Source organism: Papaver somniferum, chromosome 5 (genome assembly GCF_003573695.1).
Source record: "Papaver somniferum cultivar HN1 chromosome 5, ASM357369v1, whole genome shotgun sequence".
NCBI classification, from domain to species: Eukaryota; Viridiplantae; Streptophyta; class Magnoliopsida; order Ranunculales; family Papaveraceae; genus Papaver; species Papaver somniferum.
The window spans coordinates 151141817-151167002 of record NC_039362.1 but is presented as its reverse complement, the minus strand read 5'-3'; the positions used below and the strand labels follow the sequence as shown (position 1 = coordinate 151167002).

The following is a 25186-nucleotide window of genomic DNA, read 5'->3' as shown; positions in this document are numbered from 1 at the left end:
ACTAATTAAAAATATTATAAATTCTAAAATAAAATAAAATATAACTATATTTTAATTGCTAAAGTAAATTTATAAGTATAGGAAATTACTTATTGTTTAAAGAAAAAAAGAAAGTAAAATAAGTTGAAATGTCAAAATGGTCAATGGGTGGAGTTGGAAGGATGGAGTTCCAACTTCCATGGGGGGAGGTGTGATTTCAATTTCCATTAAATGAAGTAGTTCCAACTCCCTTGAACTCTAATTCCATCAATGCCAAACACACTAGGATTTGAATTCCATCCTTGACTCCTCCCGTTGACTGAACTCCACCCTAAACTACCTCCGTGCCAAACGCATCCTAAGAGTGTCATCACTATCTTAATGATAGTTAAGGAAGATTTAACAAAAAATTATTGAGCGTAAAAAGAAAAAATGGGAATCAGATAGAAAAATAAAGATATTTTTACAATTAGACCAACTTACAATAACATGTATGCAATTAATGTGACGTTAATTTAATTGACTGGGGTGTACTGGATTAAGATTTATATGAATAAAAATAGATACTAGTTTACCTGAATCTAACAGATCTATAATGTTTCTTAAAAAATCCGAAAGATTCTTAAAGATATATAATTTAGATTATAATGGATTGAAATAGTATTAATTCATATTAATAAAAATTAAAATGGACTACCAAATCCTAATGTAATTGAAAAAGCAAAAATTATCATGCTTCCCTTTCAAAAGAAAAACCCACAATAGGTGTTGGTGGTGTTGACGATGGTGGGTGGTGGTGGTTGGTGTATGTGGTGGTGCTGGTGTTGGTGGTGGCGATATTGGTGGTTGATGGTGGTGGGTGATGTGAGGTGGTGGTGGCGGTGGTGATTGTTGGTGGTCAGTGGTGGTTGTTTGTGGTGGGTGCTTGCAGACAATGGTGATTTTTGTTGGGGGTGGTGGTGTGTGGTGGTGGTGGAAGGCGGTGGTTGATGCTGGTGGTCAGTAGTGGTTGTAAATGGTGGTGCTGGTTGGCGGTTTGTGGTGGTGGTAGTGGTCGGTAGTGGTGGCGGTGGGGAAAAACATAACATGTTGTGAAAAAAAATTTATGTTTGCATAACGTTTTATGTATCTTTTGTTGTGTCTGCATAATGTGTTATGCATCTTTTGTGGTGGCTGCATAATGATTATGTATTCGAAAATTTTGCCTAAAGAACAATCACCTCCGACTTTTTTTTTCTAAAAAACTTTAATTTGGCATTGTTGTTTGTACTCATTGTGTGGAGATCTTTAAAAGCTTTCCAACAAGATAAAATTTGTTAAATTCCAAGACACGGTTTTTTAAATATGTAATACTCTAGTTTGCTTGCCAGTTATACCCTTGAAAAATTAGGATGCATAACCCGTTATGCTGACATCTTTAAAATTTTCATATAATTATGAGTGTCATTGAAACCCAAAATTGTTTTGGGTCTGACAATAAACATATTTTTTTTTTTTGGCCTTAGCCTAATTTCCCCTATTTCGTTTCTTTCATATTAGCAGTCCAGGTCCATTTAAGACCATTCAAGTCCAACAGTCATCCCATTACCCGTGAATCCCAACAGTCAAACTAGTATGTCTTGGTACAGTAGATGCTTAACAAAAATTCATCCTCAGTTCTTCCAATTTTTGATGGCATTAATGCAGTTATTTGGAGTGGAATCATATTTGGAGTCTAATAATATTTGGCCCAATAGCTGTTGCACATCTCGAAGAGAATACATTAAGACGGTACAAGTGGGAACCTCTTTATACGGGATGCTGGTATAATTTTTTAGGTGGCATATTGTCTAAATTTGGAGAGATGAGCTTACGAGAAGTATCAAGCGGCTAAAGTAGATAAATATGAGCAAATTGATACAATTCAGGATTTTAACTCTACATTATATATATATATATAAAGAGAGAGAGAAAGGTTGTCAAAGATGTTTGTTCAAATGATATTACTGAAGTAACATGCATCGAGTCGGAGATAGAAGAAAACCAAGATGTAGCTATATCGAGATCGGACCTTGGAGGCAAGGTCTTATTTAAAGAGAGTGGAATGATAAGACCATGTGCAAAGCTTACATGTGCATTTATAATAGCCTTTGAGGGCAAAGACCAACTTAAGGAGGGTGGAACAATAATGCCACGTCTTATCGGCTATGTCAACATTGTTGACCTGATACGTCAGGTAAGCATATTTAGTCTTCATGATCCATGGATTTATCGTATGATTTTTTTAAAGTTTTTTCTTTCTTGTTTTCCAAATAATGTAGCCTATAAATAGGCCTTTCCACTCAATAATACTTAACTTGAAAATTAATAAGCAAATTGGTACCTTTTGATTTATTGATTTCCTTGAATCATGACTTTTGAGTTTGAATTTGCTGGCTGTTGAATAAGAAACAAATCGTTTCTTATCACCAACTTATGAGACTTGTGTATAAATTCAGTAACCATGCGAAATAAATAGGCGCATGGAGGAGGTGTTCAGTGCAAAAGATAGAACTTCTACAAGTTCTTCAACCCCTAAACAAACAAAAAAGAAACGAGCTCATTCTTTCAGAAAATGAGTCAAATGCCTGTATATTCTTAAAGTCCGGTTGAGGTAGACGGGTAAGTTATCCGACTGGGTAAAATGGACAAAAGAAATTAAATAAAAAACTAATAATCTTACCCTTGATTTTTCTTTCCTCATCTATGTCATTTATTTCTCCGTGTCATGTTCACTCTCATATTTCTTCCAGCAAACACAAAAACTACAAATTATCTTTTTCTCTTTTTTTGTTTGAACCATCTGCATCATGATCATTACCCCGACATAAATACTAGAAACTCAGTCTTTCTCCTCCATCAACACCAACAACATTAGGATTTAATTAGCGACACTACCAAAAACATCAACTTCAGCTTATTTTTAACTGACATTCAACACCCTTAATGTAAAACTTCACCACCATTAACTATTTCTAATTCTCTAATTTCATGATAATTTTTCAATTTTATAAAAACAAGAAGGTGAATTATTAGGTTTTGAATCATCAACATGACTTATGATTATCATAAAACAAGTAAGATTCTTAAAAAAGAATGACATAGATTAACCTATGAAAATCTAGTTTAGAATTAGGTTTGGTTCTATTTAATTTTCGTTTTTAATGTACCTGCATAAACACTCATTTACGGATTGATTTGGTTGATTTTGTTTTCCATCTTAGTCGAGCTACATATGTAGATTGATTGAATTTTGCTTTTCCTATGATTAAACCAAGATGAAATTGGTTTTATCTTGTTTTAGATTGGGTTGAATTTGTTTCACCCATGTTTCAACTAGATGAAACTAGTTTCATCCTCTTTTAGATTGGGTCAAATTTGTTTCACCCATATTTAAACTAGGGATGCGCAAAACCGAACCTAAACTGTGAACCGATACCGACCTTTTTAAAACGAACCGAAACCATACACAATGGTTTATCCATGGTTGTCAGTTCCAGAAAACCGACAGTTATGATTTCAGTTTCGGTTGTACCAAAAACTAAACCGAAAAAACCGAAACTGGACCATATATTTTGATCACAGCCATTAATTTGATTGTATATAGTGTTGCTTGATCAAATCCGTCCATTTTAGGTTTATTACCCTTTCATATCTCGAACATAAGAGCCTCACCTATTTTATTCTCAGTCTTTACTGTAATATTTTCTTCTTTTATTCCTCTTACAGAACAACCACCACGCCCAAATATGAATCACTATCTTCTAAACAAGTTTTGACAATTGATTCAGAGAGAGTATTCGATATGAGGAAGGTGATTCTCATAATTGGGGATCTGATATGATGTGAAGAAGGTGATTGAAGTATAAGTATAACCAATCAAACCCTAAGAAAGCAAAAGTTGAAGATTTGATCAAAATATTTACAAAATTGAATCTTGATCTGAAATTAGGGTTGAGGTTATTTTCAACAATTTTGATTTCTTTTTAATCATGTCAGAATTGGTATATTGAATTTCATGTTTGGGGGTTATTTTTAATAACTGATTTCTTGATTGCATGTTTGATTTAATTTTTCTTTACAGACTTCGAAGTTTGCTCAGGATTTTGGAAGTTTTACCTGGTAAGATTGTCATTTTTTTGTTTTGCAGTTGCATTTTCAACTTTTAATGGAAAACTAACCGTATTTCGATGATGGTTTTGAATCTGCTATTGAAATTACTTTTAAAGCGCTTCTTTGCTTGGTATAAATTTTTATACCTTTATTGTTGATTTACATGAATTTGTTCAAGTAGTTTAGGACATGGTTTGATTGATGGAATGTTGATGTACAACATTTGTGGGAATTGAAGTTTTAGTTGCTTAAATCTATACCATGTAAAGTAGCTCTAAGGATTTCCTTTTTTGGCAAAGATTTGTTGATTTTCATCTAGCTTAATGTGGATTTGGGGGTTTTGAATAGGGTTTTGTTTACGGTTCTTAATGTTCTGCTACAATTGGAGATTTGGGGTTTTGAATATACAATTAAAATTACTGATGAAGGGTTTTTTTTGTTATATATTTTCACAACTTACTTAACATCAGTAGGTAAGTTCGATTGTTTTGGGTTTCTTCTTAATGTTTTGTTTTTGGATTCAAGTCTGGTGGTTTGAACAAAAGGATACAAGGATAGAGGGACGTATTATTGTAAGTTATTCCCAGCATTCGAGTTCAAGTATGTTGCTTTTGGTGAAATATTGAATTATGATTCTATGAATAATTGGATTTGGTTATGACCTGATCTGGTTACTATTACAACATTCAATGGAAAGCGCAACACCAATTGGTAGGTAACGTCAAGCTAGGGCTACGGTATGGGATTACTTTGATAGGGAAGAGCCGCCTTCAAGACATGCAAAGTGTCGTCGTTGTAACGCAAGAGCTGTTGTTGATCCTATGAAGAATGGGACCTCTGTGTTGATTGCTCATCTAAAGAGATATAGGTTAATGGTTAATCAGATAAGAAATTGAAGGAAGTCTACTTTGTATTAGTATTAGTACATATTTGAAATCTTAATGCCTTAAAAATTATGTTTGTAGCAGGTTAAATTCTGTCAGTTTCATGTTACTGACAATTTTCATGAAAATTTTACTTGTCGGATATGCGAAACTGATTAAAATGAAAGTCTGTTTATAAATATGTGGTTAACCAAAACCGACCAATTTAAAACCGAAATCGAGAGGTTGAAAACCGAATGAAACCGAATAGGCTAAATGGTTTCATTGGTTTTCATTATTGGAAAACTAAGTACTTTGATTTCTTTGGTTTTTCCAATAACCGATGAAAACCAAACCATGTGCATACCTAATTTAAACTAAACGAAAGTGGTTTCATCCGGTGTTACATCGTCCTAAAACTGGTTTCATCCTGCTTAAACTGGTTTAGATATCTACATATTCATGTTTTCATTATCACCAAAGTTGTTTCATATTCCCATGAATTATTGATTCGATATCTCAAGTATTGTTTGGTTCATTGTCTGTCCATAAGGATTTTAGTTTTACATCTTTTCAATTTCATGGATGTGAGAACCGGCACAATCACATAGTGCAATTTAAAAAAACCCTTCTCTTTTTTTTTTTGCCAAATCCATCTGCATTCTTGCATCGCCATCCATCAATAATGCTCATTCTCTTAGATAAATAATTAGTTGTACATGTAAACCCTTCCTTGCTTGGCAGTTGGTATGTAATGCAAACTTTTTCAAAATGTTGCACTAATTAGCCTACATACGCGCATGCACCAACCGATTCAATCAAAATGACTATCAATCTTTGCGGCGGCTAAATTAAGCAAAGATCTCTTTATCTTTTTTTTTTTGTTTTTTCGTGGTATTCATATGTTTATACTATGTTGAAACTCGTTTCATCCTGTTTTAGATTAGGCTAAATTTAGTTTAGCTTATGTTTAAGCTAAGATGAAACCGGTTTCACCAATGTTTAGATTGTGGTGAATTGGATTTCTCCCATGTTAAAACTAGAATGAAACTGGTTCCATCGTGTCTTAGGTTGGGTTGAATCTGGTTTCACCAATTTTTAAACTGGATGAAACCAGTTTCATCATATTTAAGATTGGGTTACAAACGAGTATTATCCAATTTTTATCATAGTTTTAGAAGTACAGTCATATGTTTTTAAGTGGAACTCAACGCACCGCTAATCCCATGTTTGCTACCTTTAATTTAGTAATGTTTCCTTCCATCAACCAGGTCTATGGAGGATATGAAATAAAAAGGTAAATCAACTACTAAGGTGGTTAGAGTAGACTGGGATTTTTTGGTTTCTTCAATGAAGGCATTTGGCTTTGACACCAAATTCTATAATCTCATTCAACAATGCATATCTACCTCTTCCATTGCAGTCTTACTCAATGGAAGAACTGGTAGTTATTTCAAACCATCTAGAGGTCTTAGGAAAGGGGACTCCTTATCCCCTTACTTGTTCATAATTTGTATGGAGATCTTCTCCAGATTACGCCTCTCTAGTGAAACAGAGAAGTTGATAAATGGAATTAAAATATCCCCTAATAATAACCCTATTTCACATCTTTTTTTTTGCTGATGACTGCCTGATCTTTATTAGATCTTACCTTAAAGAATGCCACAACATTGTGGCTTTAATAGACTCTTTTAGTAAAGCCTCAGGTCAGTTAATAAATTTTGAAAAATCAGGAGTTTTTTTTAGCAAAAAAGTTCAACCTAATCAAAGAATGATAAGTAAGTTATTCAAAATAAAAAAATAGATCTTATAGACTCTTATTTGGGCACTCACCTTTTTATAAATAAAGCAAAAATAAAACTTTTTGAAGGAATTATTGAAAAAATGGAACATAAAATTCAAGTTTGGATAGGCAAACTACTTGCTCGGACTAGTAAGATGGTTCTTAATAAAGCAACTTTGGATAGTATGGCTAGTTATCAAATGAGCTGTTTTATTTTACCAAAGAAAATAACAAAAAAAAAATAGATGGACTACAAAAAGACCTCTGGTGGGAAAGGAAACTAACCTCGGAGGTTATTAACCAAAATCTTACTCTTGTCTTTGTAAACCCATGAGTGAGAGGGGATTAGGATTTAGAAATGCATATAAGTTCAACCTAGCAATGATAACAAAACTAGCTTGGAGATTGTTAACTGAACCAGAGGCCCTTTGGGTAACATAACTTAAGCCTAGATACTTCAGGAAAACTTCACCTTTCTTAGCTAAAACCCCATCTACAAGTTCTTGGATTTAGAAGTGTATAAGTAAGGGTATTCATCTGGTTGAGCAAAACAATATTTGAGAATTAGGAAATGGTAATAGTATCAATATATGGGAGGATAGATGGATACCCAATCTGGAAGTTAACCTTAGTGAATTTAGAACTACTAATAACTCTCACTTAACACTTGTGAAGGATCTTATTGATCCAATCACTAAGAAGTGGAACTCTCTTCTAATATGTGAACTGTTCCCAGAACACATTGCTAGGAAAATTAACAACATCAGAACAGCTATAAACAAAAAAGACACCCTCAGATGGCTTCTTACCGACTCAGGCATTTTCACTGTTAAATCTATGTATAATAAGCTCAATGAAAGAACAATAAATCACTTCAATTTAGGACAGCCTGACTCTTTTTGGAAAAACTTATGGAGTCTTAACGTGTCTCAAAGAATCAAAATATTCGCTTGGAAGTGTTTACAAAATGCTATCTCTACAAATCAGAAATTATCTAAATTCATGAAAGATATCCATCCTAACTGTTCCTTTGGTTGTCAAGAGCATGAATTTATAGAACATCTAATGCTTTTTTGTCCTTATGCTAAGACTGTGTGGGCAGCTGAACCATACTCAGTTAAACTAAACTTTGACAACACTACTACCTTCTTAGATATTTGCAAGGAATGGTTAGGAAAAAATGACCATATTATACCCATGAAAATCATATTAACCAAAGCTTGGTTCATCTGGAAAGAACGATGCAATAGAGCATTCGAAACACAACAACAAACTATCTATCAATTAGCCTTAGAAATACAAAGATTTCTAGACTTCTGGTATAAGGATAACCCTTCATTCATAAAAATCTCAACTGATACAATTGAAATTCCAAAGTGGCTACCTCCTAAGAAGACACAAAAGCAACTTAATATTGATGCTGCTTGGATTTCTAAAGATATTCCTGCAGGTTTTTCATTAATCTTTAAGAATGATGCATGCAAGTTTGAACAGGGCAGAGCAGGTCCAATTACTGCTTCTTCCCCAGAATAAGCGGAAGCTCTAGGAATGCTGCAAGGAGCTAACTGGGCGTCAGAAGGAAGATTCGCAAATTTCTCTGTGGAAGGTGATTGCAAGAATCTGTTTGATTACTTGAATGGGAGACCATCTCAAATTTCCTGGCAGAATCAAGTTATTATGAACGAAGTTAAAAGAGTCTTTTCTAGTTGTCAAAAAAATTTGGGTTTCTTTTATACTCCTAGAAATGCTAACAATGTGGCAGATACTCTTGCAAAAGAGGCTAAAACTTTTCTTCATTCTGTTGATTGGGTCAATGATCCACCTATCTGTATTTTGCAAAGTTTAAAAGTCGTTATATCTGATGCAAGAGATAGACAGCCTAATCCAACATTAGAAAGCTCCACTAACATTGGTGTAAGCGTTACTAGCTCCCTAAGCTAGTCCGTTGGATGCATTTGAACTTACAAAATAAAATAAAAAATACTAAGGTGGTTGTTATTATTGACGGTCCTATCATGGTTAAGCTGGTCATGATAACTCATAGCTTTTTCACGCATGAGAATACCCAACAAAAATGTGGCAGAGATAGCTGATCATCGATGTTCCCTTTTGTTACGTAAATTGTACGTCAAATTAATATTTGTCTTTGGTATAAAGTCTGTAATATTAATTGTTTTTGGTTATCTTTCAATAAATAAAAATCTTACTTTCAACTCAGTCTTACCGTTCTTAGTTTGATAAGTAGCGTTTGGCTTATTTATTTTTTGAAATTCATCAATTCATTTTAGATCCATCACTTCATATGCACCGTACCACAGTACTCAACAATCATGATAAGTATCAAATCGTTGATATGGTAATCGAAAATTAGCACCAGTATACTAAAGAAAACAAAATACATGAGTAAAGATTCTATAAAAAGAAAGAAAAAAGAAACACGATGTTTTATTAAAGTGGAGATCGGGGTAAAACCCATGAATCGCAATTAACAGACTAAACTGAGACAAATAGTACTCCCTACGTTCCTTTTTAATAGGCTGGTTTTATTTTTAGAGAAATTTAAGGAAATTAAAAGAACTAATTATTGAAAGTGGTCCTCATGACACTTGTCAATAAAAGAAGTGAAGTGAAATGGTCCCATGACACTTGTCAACAAAAGAAGTAAAGTGAAATGGTCCACGTGACATTTGTCATCAAAAAAAATTTAAGAGAAAGTGGTCTCAAAAAATTAAAGTAACATTTGACTTCCCAATTAGGAAACCAGCCTATTTTTTTGGAAACATTTGTTTATAGAAACCAACCTATTAAAAAGGAACAGAGGAAGTAGCATTCTATCGAAATTATTCAAGTCTTCTCTTAACTAAACGTCTGTTATAAACTAATCAGAAAAGGGACTATTTAGCCAAAAGGGAATTTTCCTGGGTCAAATGGACGGGTAAACTTTTTTCCTGGGTCAAATGGACAAGACTCTTTTTTATTTGAAACAGACTGAATTACCCTTCCTCCATTACATTACCATCGACTCTTTCTCCACCACCACCATCATCAATTGTACCCACAGCTACCACCACCACTATCAACAATAACTACAACCACCACCATCATCGTCTACAACCAACATCACCACCTTCCTCCACCACCACAAACACCGACATCATCGTAGACATTTTCTGATTTCACAAAATTGGTATCACCGCCACCACAAATATCAACACCAATCTGATTTCAGTCGGTACCACCACCACTGACTCCATCACCGTCAACAATTAAACCCATTCTGATACCCTAATTTCATTAATATTTCTCAATTTCATAAAAATTAAGGTTTTGTCTTCAATCAATTACATAATATGGGCACTCGTAAGTTTCCTAACATTAATTCTCTTTTTGATTTTATTTTCTAAACTCATCAATTACACATGCATTGATCAACCTGAAGTTTATGATATGAATGATGTTATATGAATTATGAAATTTTAGTATGTTTTTTTCCTTCCATAAACATGGGTAAAACCGGTATCATCCTGAATTTTACCTGAAATCCATGAGATGGATGGATGATTTTATGAGATGAATGACTTTATGAGATTTGTTTTTTGCTTAATCATGGATGAAACCATTGTAATCCTGTCTTAGATTCTTTTTTTTTTCATGTGTAAACATGGAAGAAACTGTTATAATCCCTTTGAATTAGATTGAATTGATTTTCATCCATGTCTAAATAAGTATAAAACTTTTATCATCTTGTTATAGATGAAACCAGTATCATCCTTTCACTACACCAAAAACAGCCATTTTGTGGCGTTTATAAACGTTGCGCATAATTTGTGCAACTTTAATAAGTGCTGGCAAAACGCCGTTGCGCATTTGTGTGGAACGCAAATATCGTGGCACAAATTAATTGAACAACCTTTATGGACGTTGCACAATTGTTGGTGCAACGGTTTATTTTTCTTATTTGTGCAACGTCTATCTTAATTTGTGCAACGTTTATAATTAATAGGATAACATTTCCGTGGGTCTCATTTTGGTTTTCCATCAACGGTTTATTGTTTGGTTGCAGTTTATCCGTTGCTCATTTCTGGTGATTCGTGCAACGGATATGTTTCCTACTTTTACACCGTGGCAAAATTATTTTCAGGTAAAATTTTTTGCCGCCGGCTGTAATTCCGGCAGATTTCTGCACCTGAATATAAATTGATTCTGTACCTGCATGCATACCATTCTAGATGCACTAGAAGACCCAATTTAGGATGAAACCTCGATATTAAAAATTGATCATCACAATCCATCAAGAACGATTCAAATTTAATGAACATAATTGTTTATGGATATCCCATATTGGCTATTGTTCACATGCTCTTTTGATATCCATGCCATATACAAAATTATTCTGACGGCAGCCCCGGGACAAAAAGCTTGATTAGATGGAAAGTGCTTGATTAGATGGAAAGTGTCCCTTGAATGTTTTTAAGAACGCCATCCATGCTCCTTCAAACTCTATTTCCTTATAAATGTAGAGGCTTCGCGAATGCGCTACAGAAGACAAATTCAGCTTTAGTAGATGCATCAATATAAAGGAAGAGCTCTTGATATGAAGGAGCAATACCAAATTACCAGTTACGTGAGCAAGATCACCAATAAAAATTCCTTATCGATCAAAAAGATCAAAATCACCTTTTCGGCAAGAGTACCAAGTAGTCAAATATTTATCAGAACAGGTTACTCATCATGCTCCCTAAACTCAGCTTGCGAGTTCAAAACATGTTTAGATGGAGCCATATTATCCAGGTCCAGCACATCATTGGGGTTAGAGTACGTGTCCCGTATTTAAAGATATGGAACCACTATGATACAGAATGTCTCAAGCCTGATACAAATCCAAAATATATAACTTAAGACACAGACCTTACTCTTAGAAAATACACAGCTTGTAGCCATGCAATATTGATTTTGACATTAACTAATAATATACAATAAGAAGCTAGGTCATGGGCGCAAAAGGTTAGTTTTGCGTCTCGCCCATCTAAACATTTCATTCACACTAACCATAACATGCCAATGCCAAACGATAGGATATTATACTGGCTGTCTGATCAAATTATACTGACTCCTTAAACCAATTCTTTTCTTTCTTTTTTGCACTTCATCTCATAGTATCTGTGAACTCAAAAATAAAAATATGTCTACCACAAGTACACACCACAGTGAAAGACAGTGATTCTTTCAAAAAGTATACATACCAAGTTGTCATAATTTCTCGAGGAATATTTGGAGAAGAAAAAGTCATCTCTAAGCTAAAAACGAACTGTTGGTGACAAGTTTCGTTCAGCTGAGCGCAGCCACTCATGAAATATGCTGAGAGAGCTTGTAAACAATGAAAGGCTGCAATTAAAAAATCAATTCTCAGGACCAAAACTAGATGCACAGATAACAAAAGAAATGAAAAAAAATCATGTACCATCTGCAATTGCGCAAGCCTCGCACAAGTTAGCAAAGATGGAGTTGGAGATTCTTTGAAGGATCAATAAAAATGTCTCATCCACTCTGCCCAATCTTCCTTGGTACTCTTTAGAGAATCCTCACCAACAGTCCTTTATCGACCATCATTGATCTGTACGCAAAAGAGTTAAGTTAAAACTCATGTAATGGAAGAAAATATACCAGCTAGATGGTGACTGCAAGGATAACAAATTAGTATATACGATGAGGATAACATATACAATTCTGGATGAACTGGAATCAGTCAATGCTATCACACAAATGATGAAAATGGCCTACATTTTCTCCCATGGGAAAACTAATTTGTGTGATAGCTGATCTTCAAAATGGCCTACATTTTTTTAAGGAAAACAAGACAACACATGATCCAAATACTGTACCAATATAGTAAAGCACCTCCATCTCTATCTTTTCACTGAGAAATGCAAGATGTGCCAAAGTAATAATAATTGTCTCCATGTGGCATCCTAGTCCCACATAACTCTTGCATCCCTGAAATAAATTTCACTAATACATCAATTTTGAAGCAGTTAATCACGGATATATAATAGACTGAAAACTAAACCGAGAGACTGAAAATATAGTATTCAGAATTTGCATAGGAAATTTTAACTATCCAAAACAAGATAATATAGCAACTCAAATCTAACGGTAACGACGGAGAGAGACCGTGTTGTTTCTCTTCCAGGTTGCCCTTCGTGATGGTCTTGCCTTGGTGTTCACAAATGTCCTCGACCTCTCAGACCTCTGTATTTTTTTCGAGCTGAAGTGAGACCACGAAGTTCCCTATGCTTGTGAACAGGGTTGATTCTTGGGTCATTCCAGATAGCATTGTGTGCATCATCCACAAGAATGATCTCGAAGTATTTGTAGGTAGAGTCCTGCAATGTAGAAACAATAAAACTAAGTTAAAGAATTATGAAGAATATAACTGAGACGCATATTGGTCATTTCCAGGAGGAACAGAAATGAAGCACTAAAATTTTTAAAGACAAATTATTACAAGTAGAACAAACCTCATTGATCCAGTAAGAGTTGAGAACTTTGAGACCGCCCAATTTACTTTCAGCGTGTTGCTCAGCAACTGACCTCTTGTTCCTCTGGAATTTGATTTGGGTAATACCTTGGTTCTTTGGCTTCCCGTACACAATACCCTGCCAACAAAAAAAACAAACCCTATCACATAAATATAGAACACTTAAAATGGGTAAACCCTAATCTCTAAAAGCATGCTTTAAGCAGATAATACACAAAAAATATGCAGATTCAAGCTAAATCCTAGAATTCTTCTCCAACAAAACTAGAAACCAAGTACCATTTCTAGCTACTAAACCGACGAAACACAACGACAAAAACCCCAATCACAAATACAGATAAAGGATAACCTGCATACTTTAAGTAGATTACAAACAAATCTAAGCAGAACCCAGAACTCTTTTACATAAAACGGCAACCCCAACACCATTTCTAGTCATTAGTAATCTAATGGAGAAAGTTGTATCGGGAGTCAAAATCCCTAATCACAAATATGGATAAGGAATAACCCTAACTTCTAATAACATACTTCAAACAGATTACAATCAAATCTAACAAACCCCCACAGCTCTTTTCCATGAAACATAAACCCAAGTACCATTTCAGATAATAGTTAGCTCAAAATCAAAAACCCTAACTCTATCAAATGATTTCAGATAAAAATAAAAAATCAACAACAAACTAGTTTATACCTGATGATAATCCACCAAAATCAGAGGCTGAATGATTTGATTTTTGATTTCAGAGAAAAAATTAGGTTTAAAAAAAGTCTTCAGATTTCTATGGGTTTTTGATTAGATTGCAGATTTGTTGAAACGAGGGAATTAATTTCATGCCAAACCTAACATCTAAGAAGATCTGTTGAAGAAGAAGAAGAGCAAAGTTTTTCTCTTCTCTCGACTGATTTAAGAAGATCTTTGTACGAGATTTTGTGATGTAAATTACTAAATGGAGATTAGAAGAAGAAGATTTGTTTCCTTTTTTCTCCTAGATAGGAATTGGAGAAAGGAACCTAACACAAATACGAAAAGAGAGAAAGAACTGAAACCTAGAAAGAGAGCTTCTGCGATGAATAATATTGAGAGAGAGAGAGAGAGAGAGAGAGAGATATTGTTGTTATCCGTATAATAATATCTTTTGAGGCCACGAAAAAGAAAAAAGAAAAAAAGAAAAATAATAAAAAAGAAAAAGAATACTAAAAGCCTATGAACAGACTGTCTATTACAAAAACCATATGTTGTACAACGGTTGTAGGCGTTGACCATCGGTTCCACCACTAGTTTATTTTAACAAATAAAATAAAATTAATTTGTGCAACGGATAATCTGGTGCGCAATGGATATTAACGTTGTTTATTGTGCAACATCTATATCCGTTGCGCACCTTCGAAAATGAAGTGTTGCTAAAACCAGGATATGGTGTAGATCTCAGACGCAAAAATTATGAGATGAATGCATTTTAGTATTTTTTTTCTTATTGCATTAACATGGATGAAACGGATATCATCTTGTTTTGAATTTGGTTGAATTGGTTTTCATCCATGTTTAAGCTAGTATGAAACTCGTATCATCCTGTTTTAGATTTGGCTGAATTTGTTTCATCCATGTTTAGACCAGAAACTGGTTTCATCCTTTAATTTGGTTGAATTTGTTTTCACTCTTGTTTAAGTTAGTATGAAACTGGTTTCATCCAATTTTAGATTCAGTGGAATTCGTTTTCATCCATGTTTTAACTAGGGTGAAACCAGTTTCATCATGTTTTAGACTAAGTTAAATATGAATGAACAACATTGTCAAGACAATTGAGATTACAAGTAGCTGTTCAGTTGAAATTGTTCTCTCCCATGTATAACATGGATGCAACTTGTATCATCCTGTTATCAATTGTGTTGTAATAGTTTTTATACAAGTTTAAGCATAGATGAAACTGGATTCATCCAGTTTTATGTTTGGTTGGGTTTCATTATTCTCTAGAGGTGGATAAATCTGAATGAATCCTAATTGTTGTAGGAAACAAAAGCAGTGAGAGCGCGGAAGAAAGAACGATGAGTTTTGGATGTTGCTGGCAGTGAAGCAATAACCAAAAATGGGCATGTTGTGAATGTGGTTGGCTAAAGGAATGAAAAATGAGACAAATAGTTGAGTTAACGGGTTCATTGAAAATCACAAGAAAACAAGAGGATGAAATAAGGAAGATTGAATTTTGGAAATTATTAATGCGACAAAGAAGAAAATATGGGAAAGATCGAATGTACCAAAACCTCCTAGGCATGAGAATACACCATAAAAATGTCAATCATTTAGTTTAAATTTAAGTTTTTTGTTTGTAAAATTCTAATTTTCCAAGAATTTATGAATCAGTGTTAGCTTGTGAATATATATTTTGATTGCAGGTCAGTTATATATAAAATTTTTCTTAAATTTGCATATACTTCAATCTGCAGATAAATTCATAGAATGTTTTCAGAATAAACAAGATGAAACCAGTTTCTTCCTAACCAAAATCTGGTTCTTCAGAATATGGAGGATGAAACTGGTTTCGTTCTAGCCAAAAAATGATTTTGTCAGAATATACAAGATGGATCTATTTTTTGTCAAATATATAAGATGAAACCAGTTTCATCCTAGCCAAGAATATGTTGTATTCACAGTATGCAGGATGAAACTGGCTTCATCCAGGTTTAATCCATTGAAAAACCAACTAGTTTCATTTAGATTTTAAGTTTTATCATACAAAATTTAAGAAAATCTACAATTGAAAAACCAATTGTCAAACATCAAATATACTGGTGTTTTGTAATCCAGGGACCACAATACCATACTTTTCACTCCAAACAATAGATTAAAGCTCCTCTATGTGGAATTTTATCGAATAGGTGAGAGATACATGCTATGGTCCTTATGTTCTTCTTCTTTTGTAGTTATTTCTTCTGCTCTAATTCCCTGCAAGTCAAATCCATAACAAACGCATAACTCCTAATTATATACAAACATAAAAGCAATTCTCCATCTACGTTACTTACGGCAACAAACATACACCGCTTTATTGTTTCAACATTAGAACTCTTTCCAAACTCATCTGTGTTGCTGTCATCTTGAAAATCAAGCTCAACTCAAAGTTGCTTATTATAATTGAACTCGAAAACCTTACTGAATCTCTTATGTTCATCTCCAATTTTAATGGTAACAGTATTAGATTTCAAATGATTTTAGCTCATGTTCTCTTAAATCCATCACCAAAACCACGAAGCCATTCTTCAATTCAGGGACCCTAGTGCATCAAAAACCATCTTCTTTCTGTAACTTCACAGAATAAATTCAAACCCAGCTTGTAATTCTTTGTAAATCAAACATCAAACCCATTTGAATCTTCTCATTTCAATCACGAGATCCATCTCTTTTCTTGTTTTACATCTTATTCGAACAACAACAACACTTCCATCTCTAAGATTTAGAAGCATCTTCATCTGCTCATCTCTTTTTTTCTCCATTATTGAGTTTTGATTCATTCTCTGGAATTAATCCCTTTCCATTTCTCGATCTCAACCTCATGGAAATAACAGCAGCGACAGCTGTTCGTTCTTCTTTCTCAGTTTCCTTCTCGTCTTCAAATACTGAATCTCTTCTGTTCGTCTCCAATTTCAATGGAAACAGTATTAGTTTTCAAATGATTTTAGCTCATGTTCTCTTGCTATCATTTCAGTTCAAACATTTTTTTTGATGGTTTCCGCAACATTTAAAGAAGACAAGGGCATAATGGACTGTTCCAGTTAATGAATAAACAAAATCCCGGGTAGAATATCCAAAATGGATAATTGAACAGTATTTTTTTGACTCGTCCATATAAACATTATCAAAATCTACAAATCTATTTCACCCAGAAATTGTTGATTTTGGCCTTTTTAACCAATTTTGTGTAAACTAAAGAGGGACGTTAATCTCAGTCCGTTATGAAAATGTAACCTAGCTGAGGACATTTAAGTCTGTTTAATAAATACTAACACAAGAGTTTGGGTGTAATACCCAGTTGAGGATATTTGAAAGGTATCTTTAATTTTCTTGGATATGTATGCATTTTTAGATGTCTCTTACACCCAGAAAAAAGTTATTATGGTTACTTAACCAATTTTGTGTTCAAAAATAGCAGGCAGAATTGTATATAGACTTTTGGGACGAAGACAAGAAGTGAACCGGCTCCAAACAAACGGGAAAATCCAGATGGGGAATATGGCCACTTTGTCGTTGTGAGTCGTCTATTCCTAGCTAGGTATCTTTTTGGTAAGTTGCTGGTACAGCAACTCCAACCTGGGCACTTATCCCTAAAGTATCAAGTCCTTGCCCACTTTTATTGTAATCTTAGTCTTTTTTTTTTTTGTAAATAATGCATTTCATTGAAAAACGCGTAGTCCCGTGAGGTTTGAGTTACAAAAAGAGTAGATCCATCTAATATCGATCCTCATGAGGATATATTGATATTAGATTTATCTACTAATAACTGGTTTTTAATACAAGCTGGGGGTGTACTTCACCACAAAATAGGAGAGTTTAAGGGTCTAACGAACTTTTCTAGAGTGTCTTCCGCCCTATTTCCTTGTCTTGGGACAAAATGGAAACCTAAAAAGTTATTACATAATTGAGCCAGTCTCATCGCTTCATCTAAATAAGCTTTTGAATTTCAATAGATGTCCGAGTTCTTTCCATGCATGTAGTTCAAAAGGCTTTCACAATCTCCTTCAATGCTAAAATTTTTCAGATCGTTCTCCTGGGCCCATGTAGCAGCTAGAAGTACTCCTATAGCTTCCGCTTCTTATGGGTCTGGGATGTTGAATGGCCAGCTTTTCCTCCTCCTGAATCACCTGCATCATCTCTCAAGATTATAACATAACTGGAAGGTAAGATATTAGAAATCCAAGCAGCATCAACGTTGATTTTAAGATTGTTCCTTGGGTGCCTGCCAAACTGTAATTACATTGTTCTTGTTATGTTTTGTCTTTGTACCATGCAAATTCTTTTTTTTTGACCAGAAAGCAATGTGTCCTTAAATTTCTAAAGCCAAGGACTTAGCTGGTGTTGATTTTTTTTCAAAGACTCTGTTGCATCTTTCTTTCCAAATGAACCACATCTTAGTTAGCATTAGTTCCACAGGTATCTCACTTGTGGGATTAGTGATCCAGTCTTTACAAAGTGTTAAGAATGTACTGGCACTATCTATGTTAAGAGAAATCGGGTTGGGAGATGAGTTCCATACTTCTGTGGCACATGAGCAATGTAGCAGTAGATGTTCAGTAGTTTCAGTTGCATTTCCACACATAGTACATTGTAATTATACATCCCTTACCTTCTCATACATTTTAAAGTTAGTAGATAAAGTATTTTGAAGACACTTCCATAGAAATAGTTTAATTCTTTGAGATATATCTAATTTCCACATAGCAATCTAAAAAGAGCCAGGCAAATCCAGACTAACTATATCAGTACCATTTTCATTCAGTTTGTCATATAAAGACTTTACTGTGTAGTCTCCTGACTTTGTTAAATTCCATCTTAACTGATATTTCTTAAGAATACGGTTCTTATCCTTAAAAATATTTATTTTCCTAATTTTGATAGCCATATCTTCAGGGACAATAGAGTTTATGATATCCATATCCCAAGAGCAAGAATCTGTATCAATCAAGTCTGAAACTAAGTTGATGTGAGTGTATTGTACTGGACAAAGGTTTTCTAGTGTGTCTGTTAATCCTGGGATCCATTTGTCCTTCCAAATGTTAATTTCCAACATTACCCACTTCTCAAAAGATATATTTGTATATGATTTCTAGACCCTGACCGATGCAGTTCCATGTCCAAGAGACATTAATTTTAGCTTTGGCTCTCAGAGAAGAAGAGTTTCGAAAATATCTAGAGCCCATAATTTTTTAACCAAAGAGCATCTGGTTCCTTAACTAGTCTCCATGCTAATTTAGCATGCGTTGCTAGGTTAAATTTACGAGCATCCTTAAAACCTAAACCCCCTTTCTGAATTGGTTTACAAAGACTTGGCCAAGTTTTAGGGTAAAAACATTTTTTTCATGTTTCTTTTCCTCACCAGAAGTCTCTATGAATTGCATTAATTATATTAGTTATTCTTTTAGGAAGAATGAAGCTTCCCATTTGGTAAGTAGGAATACTTGCTAAGACTGCTCTATTTAGGACAGACCTACTAGGTTGAGAAGGTATTATGCCTTTCCATCCTTTTGCCTTAGATTCCATTCTTTCTAAGATAGGTGCAAATGTTTTTATTTTGGATTTATCCATGAATAGGGGAGCTCCTAAATAAGGATCTTTAAGGCGTATGTGTTTTATCTTAAGAAGTTTAGACATCATTCTTTGGTGTTTTGGGGGCACCTTTTTTCCAAAGAAAACTCCAGATTTCTCAAAATTAATGAGCTGACCAGAGGCTTTACTAAAGGTTTCTATAGTGTCTAAAAGGTTTTTACATTCTACAAGATCAACTTTAACAAAAAGAAGGCAATCATCAACAAAGAAAAGATGGGAGATTGGTTCACTTTTTGGTGTTATCTTAACTCCATGTAGAAATTTCTTATTCTTTTGTTGAAGAAGAAGTCTAGAGAAAATCTCCATACAAACAATGAATAAATATGGAGAAAGTGGGTCACCTTGACGCAAACCTCTGGAAGGGCTAAAGGCTTCTCCAAGGGAGCTATTTAACAGGACAGAGATAGAAGTAGTTGAGATGCATTGTTCTATTAGCAGGCAAACATCTTTACTAAAACCAAAGGAAGATAAAGCTGAAAGGAGAAATTTCCAATTTACCCTATCAAATGCTTTAGACATGTCGATTTTTAAACCTAAGCTCCCTGTTCTAGCTTTCTTATTTTTGAAAGAATGTATAATTTCATGTGCGACAATAATATTGTCAGAAATCTGTCTAGAGGATAGGAAAGCAGATTGAAATGGTGAAATTATTTTTTCTAAGAAGGGTTTGATTGTGTTAGCTAGTATTTTTATTATTACTTTATAAACTGTGTTACAAAGCCCTATTGGTCTAACTTGTCTGGGATTTTTGGGTTGTTTAACCTTAGGTATTAAGAAAAGTGTGTCTTATTTAATTCAGGGTTCATTTGTTTGTGTATAAAGAAGTTTTGGACAGCTAGAGTAACCTGAGTACCTACAGTTTCCCGATTGTGTAAGAAAAAACTAACAGGAAATCCATTAGGACCTGGTGACTTATTAAGCTTCATATTTTTTAGGACTAGAAAGATTTCCTTCCTAGTGGAGGTACCACTATACTAGAGTTGTCTAGATCAGTAAAAATTGGAGAAATATCTTTAAACATTTGATCATCTTCATGTTGCTCTGCTGAAGTTTCCATGAGAAGGTTTTTGTAGTAATCTGTAAGAATATTGCTTATCTCATTTCTATTCCTTCTTACTATATTCTGAGAATTTAGCATGCTTTCTATGTTGTTCCATTTTCTTCTCCTCAAGGTAATTCTGTAAAAATATTTAGTATTTCTTTCCCCCAATTCAATAAAGTTATCTCTAAAATGTTGTTTAGCTATGACCTCTTGTGTATCATACAGTAATTTTAACTCTATTAGTTTTTCTTTCAGCTTTTTCTGTTGATACTCAGTATGCCTACTTCCTTTTAATCTCTCAATGTCTTGTAAGAGTTTCTTTTATCTTCTTTGATGGCAATCCAAAGATATTGTTCTTCCAATCCAGCAAGTTAGTACCTAAAGTGTTCAGATTCCTAACAAGGTTGTGAGATACATCTTTTGTAGTGTGTTCCTTCAAAGTTTTTTTTATTATCATTTATCAACATTTACTTTTGAACAGTGTCAGTAGGGTACTCACTCACAGCTACCACCATGTTGCATTTAAAATGCAGTAGCTCTCGACGAACTAACATCTGTGACTGCAGCCAATGTATGCTTGGCCAATTTTGGGTTGCAAGGAGAGAGCGGGAATCAACCAGGAATTATGCTTGGCACATCTTGTGATCATACATTTCTTGAACTACTTCGCCCCCAGAAACATGTCAAAACCATAAGACTTATCACACTCCAAAATTTTGTGTTTGACAAGGCAATTGATGTATCAATCCTGATCGAGTAAGGATCAGAAACCTTCCAAACACATAAAGACTCTCTAAAATTCTCTTGAAAAATCACTAGAAATCTCTAGATTTTCATAGAATTTCTAGAAGCCAATCAAATTAAAAATCTATGAAAGTCGGAAAAAAATCTTGTTCGACTCCTTGTAAGGTGAAATAATAGTGAAGGGGCTTAAACGAGTTGGCTCAAGCCAAGAGAGAGAATTCCTGTGATAGGCTCGGGTCAATTAATAGCTAGACCACGGGGACATTTTACAACTTAGACGACTAGGGTCTCTCTTCGTCCTCAGAGTTAGGTTTTTCTCGGTCCTTCGAAATTCAGAAAGCGCCCCTAGAGTCAAAACAAAAATAAATTGATTTCTCCTAATCTAACTGTTAGAATCTCTTGAAAGTCGCAAGCAGAGAACCTAAAAGAGAATGGCATCATCATCGGCTGTTAAGTTTCAAATTCTGGGTTCCATCGACACCTACAAGGAAATCAAATCATGTATTCTTAGGGCAGAGATTGAATTCTAAATTTGGATTACCTCTCTTAAACTTGAGCAAGAAAAGTAGTATTCTAGGACGGAATTATAGTCCAGTTCAAGCAAAAATTGTTGGTATTGATTTAGGCACATCAACTTCGGCAGTAGCAGCAATGGTAGATGGTAAACCAACTTATTACTAAGATACCTTCAGTTGTTGCTTATACACAAAATGGTAATACATTAGTTGGTGAAATTGCTGAAAGACAAGCTTCTGTGAATCCTGACAATACTTTCTCTTCTGTTAAAAGATTCATCGGTAGAAATATCTCTGAAGTTGATGAAGAATCTAAACAAGTTTCTTATCAAGTTGTTGGGGGAGATGATGATGAAAATGGGAATGTTAAACTTGAATGTCCTGCTATTGGTAAACAACTTGCTCCTGAAGACATATCTGCTCAGGTTTGAATTTGCATTTCTGATCTGTATTATAGAGCCTAATTATGCTCCTACTAGTCCTGAATTTTGTTTCTTTTTTGCTTTTAGATCATGAGAAAACTTGTGGACGATGCGTCCAAATTTCTGAATGAGAAAGTCACTAAGGCTGTTGTTGCTGTTCCTTCATACTTTAATGACTTTCAAAGGAGAGCAACAATGGATGCTGGTAGAATTGCTGGAATAGAAATTCTTCGTATCATTAATGAGCCATTTTCTGCATCATTGGCTTTTGAGTTTGAGGAAAAAACAGGAATTTTCCTAATATTTGACCTTGGAGGCGGTACCTTTGATGTTTCAGGTACTTCACTGTCATTCAAATATTAATATTTAATTGCCCAGATCACTTCTTAAGCAGCCTGCCCTTTTTTTTTGTTTGAGTTAAATTCTTTTTATTTGCTATAAGTTACAATGATTGACTCCAAAGTGTCAATATGTCATCAGGTTTTATTTGCACGATTTCACCAACAAAATCTTTTTATGGTTGCATGTCTTAATTTAGCTCTGCAGTTTTGTTACTTTGAAGTGTGCTCTCGAATATGGTTCCTCAAATCTGTTGTTATGATGGGAAATTTATACTGATCAATTTTTGTTTAAGCTTTGGTTTTGGTACTGTGTCTTGATCCTGTTTGGCTATAGTTCAGGAGGCTTGAGAGCAGAGAGTCAAAACATTCTGGAGCTTTAGTGTTAATGATTATTGAAACTGCTTTTGTGGTTCTGTCACAGTTCACGAATTAGGAGAATCGGACAACGTGTCATCTATATTTGGAGATACTCATTTGGGTGGTGACGACTTTGATAAGGTTGGTGTAGGTTGTCTTTCTCATGTTATGCCTATTTTTTATCCAGTTATGTTTACAAAATTAATGTACGTCTTTCCAATGAGCAGCGGATTGTTGATTGGATTGCTGGCATCTTCAAGAGAGATGAAGGTACTGGTCTTTTGAAGGATAAGAAAGCTCTTCAGAGTCTCACCGAGGCTGCTGAAAAAGCAAAGATAGAGTTGTCATTTTTGACTCAAGCTAATATTAGTTTAATTACTGAAACTTCTGATGGCCCCAAGCGAATCAAAACCACTCTTACAAGGGCTAAATTTGAGGAGTTATGCTCAGACCTTTTTGACCGGTATATATGTAATCTCTTGTATTCATCAATTCAGAAGCACAATAGTATTTGACACATCCAGTTCTAAGATCTTGTAAGTTACTGGAATTTTGATTGCAACGATGCACACTCTAAGTGTTGTCTTCTGCTTATCTCGGAAAAAAAAATGTCCTTAGGCTCAAAGTTGCAGTTGAGAACTCCTTGAGAGATGCAAGGCTTGCTTTTGACAAAGTAGACGAGGTGATGCTTCTTGGTGGATCCACACGCATCCCAGCTGTTCAGGAGCTCGTTAAAAAGTTGAGTGGTAAAAGATCCAAATGTCACAGTGAATCCTGATGGAAAAGTTGCTCTTGGAGCCGCAATCCAGGTTAGTTATCATCTATTCTTACTCCTCTTGCTCTATTTCAATCTTAATTATGAGAGTGACAACACATGGGGCAGCATTTCCACAGTGTATGCCTTTTGTGGTTTTTCCCTTGGAAAATGGAATTTCTCCATTTCTGGAAGTGCAACCAGTCTCAGGAAATGTTTACATGGGATAAGCTCCAAACCAAATTGCGGTTGATACTGTAGTTGAGTATCTGTGTAGGAATATTGTCGATACCTTGCATATCACAGTAGACGGTTTTTATTAAGATTGGAAACCCCGAGTCAAATAAAGAATTCTTGATTACAACTTAAGTTGATTTGTGTTTTGATACCTGAATAACAGGCTGGCCTCTTGTCTGGGGATGTCAGCGAACCATATCAACTTCCTTCCGTTGGTCGATTAACATTGTCTCTTGGTCTGGAAACATCGGGTGGTGTGATGGTTAAGGTCATCCATAAGTATCACTGGTTGCCAGACACAGTGTCGACGATATTCTCTACAATTGCAGATGGACAAACAAGTATTGTGATACATGTACTACAGGGTGAAAGTGAGTTTATGGAAGACAACAAATCACTCGGAAGCTTCCGTATAAATGGTATTTGCCCAGCCCCACGTGGTGTCCCTCAGATTGAAGTGGAATTCAACATTGATGAGGATGGAATTCTCTCTGTTGCGGCTTTTGATGAGGGAACCGGAAATAAGCTGGACATTACCCTTACCGGCGGTAGAACACTGACTAATGTCGGATTATTGTTAAAGTATTATGAATTAATGATGTCGACAGCTGAAAAGTATCAAATTATGTACGAATATGATACCATAAAAAGAAAACTGAGTCAGTTTATTTAGAATGAATATTAGGGTGGAGATACATTTGGAATTGATTTTTTTTTCTTTTTTACTGCAACGTATACAGTCATTTCTTAATCGATCAGAATACCGTATTCTTTCGGTTGCCCTTTGGTCTGTATTTTTTCCTTGGGTTTCATCGAGTTTCTCTAAAGGAGTCAGTTTGTTAGCTCTTTCAGCTGCTCCCTCTTTTGCTTTGCTTGCTTTCTGAACAGGGCAGAGCCCGTTTGAAGCATGCAAGGCCCTTAATTGGGCTCAAAACTCCAGTTATCCTTAACTGCGCACCCATAAAACATTTTTGGCCCACCCATAGCAAAATTAAGAACCCTGATTTTGGGCATACTGAAATCTTTCTAGACATATTGAATAAAAACAAAAAAAGTTGTGAAATAGCAAATTCAGATAACCCCTTAACCCAATTTTTTTAATGACAAATCTGCCCTTTACGTATTAGTGTTAGTAATATTGATTAGTGATTAAATATTTTGTTT

At 34.7% G+C, this 25186-nt stretch overlaps 2 pseudogenes; one reads left to right on the top strand and one right to left on the bottom strand.

Moving 5' to 3' along the window:
* Positions 1-11043: 11043 nt before the first annotated feature.
* Positions 11044-13723, bottom strand: LOC113279873 (annotated as a pseudogene).
* A 6404-nt stretch (positions 13724-20127) lies between these two features.
* Positions 20128-24726, top strand: LOC113279871 (annotated as a pseudogene).
* Positions 24727-25186: the final 460 nt, after the last annotated feature.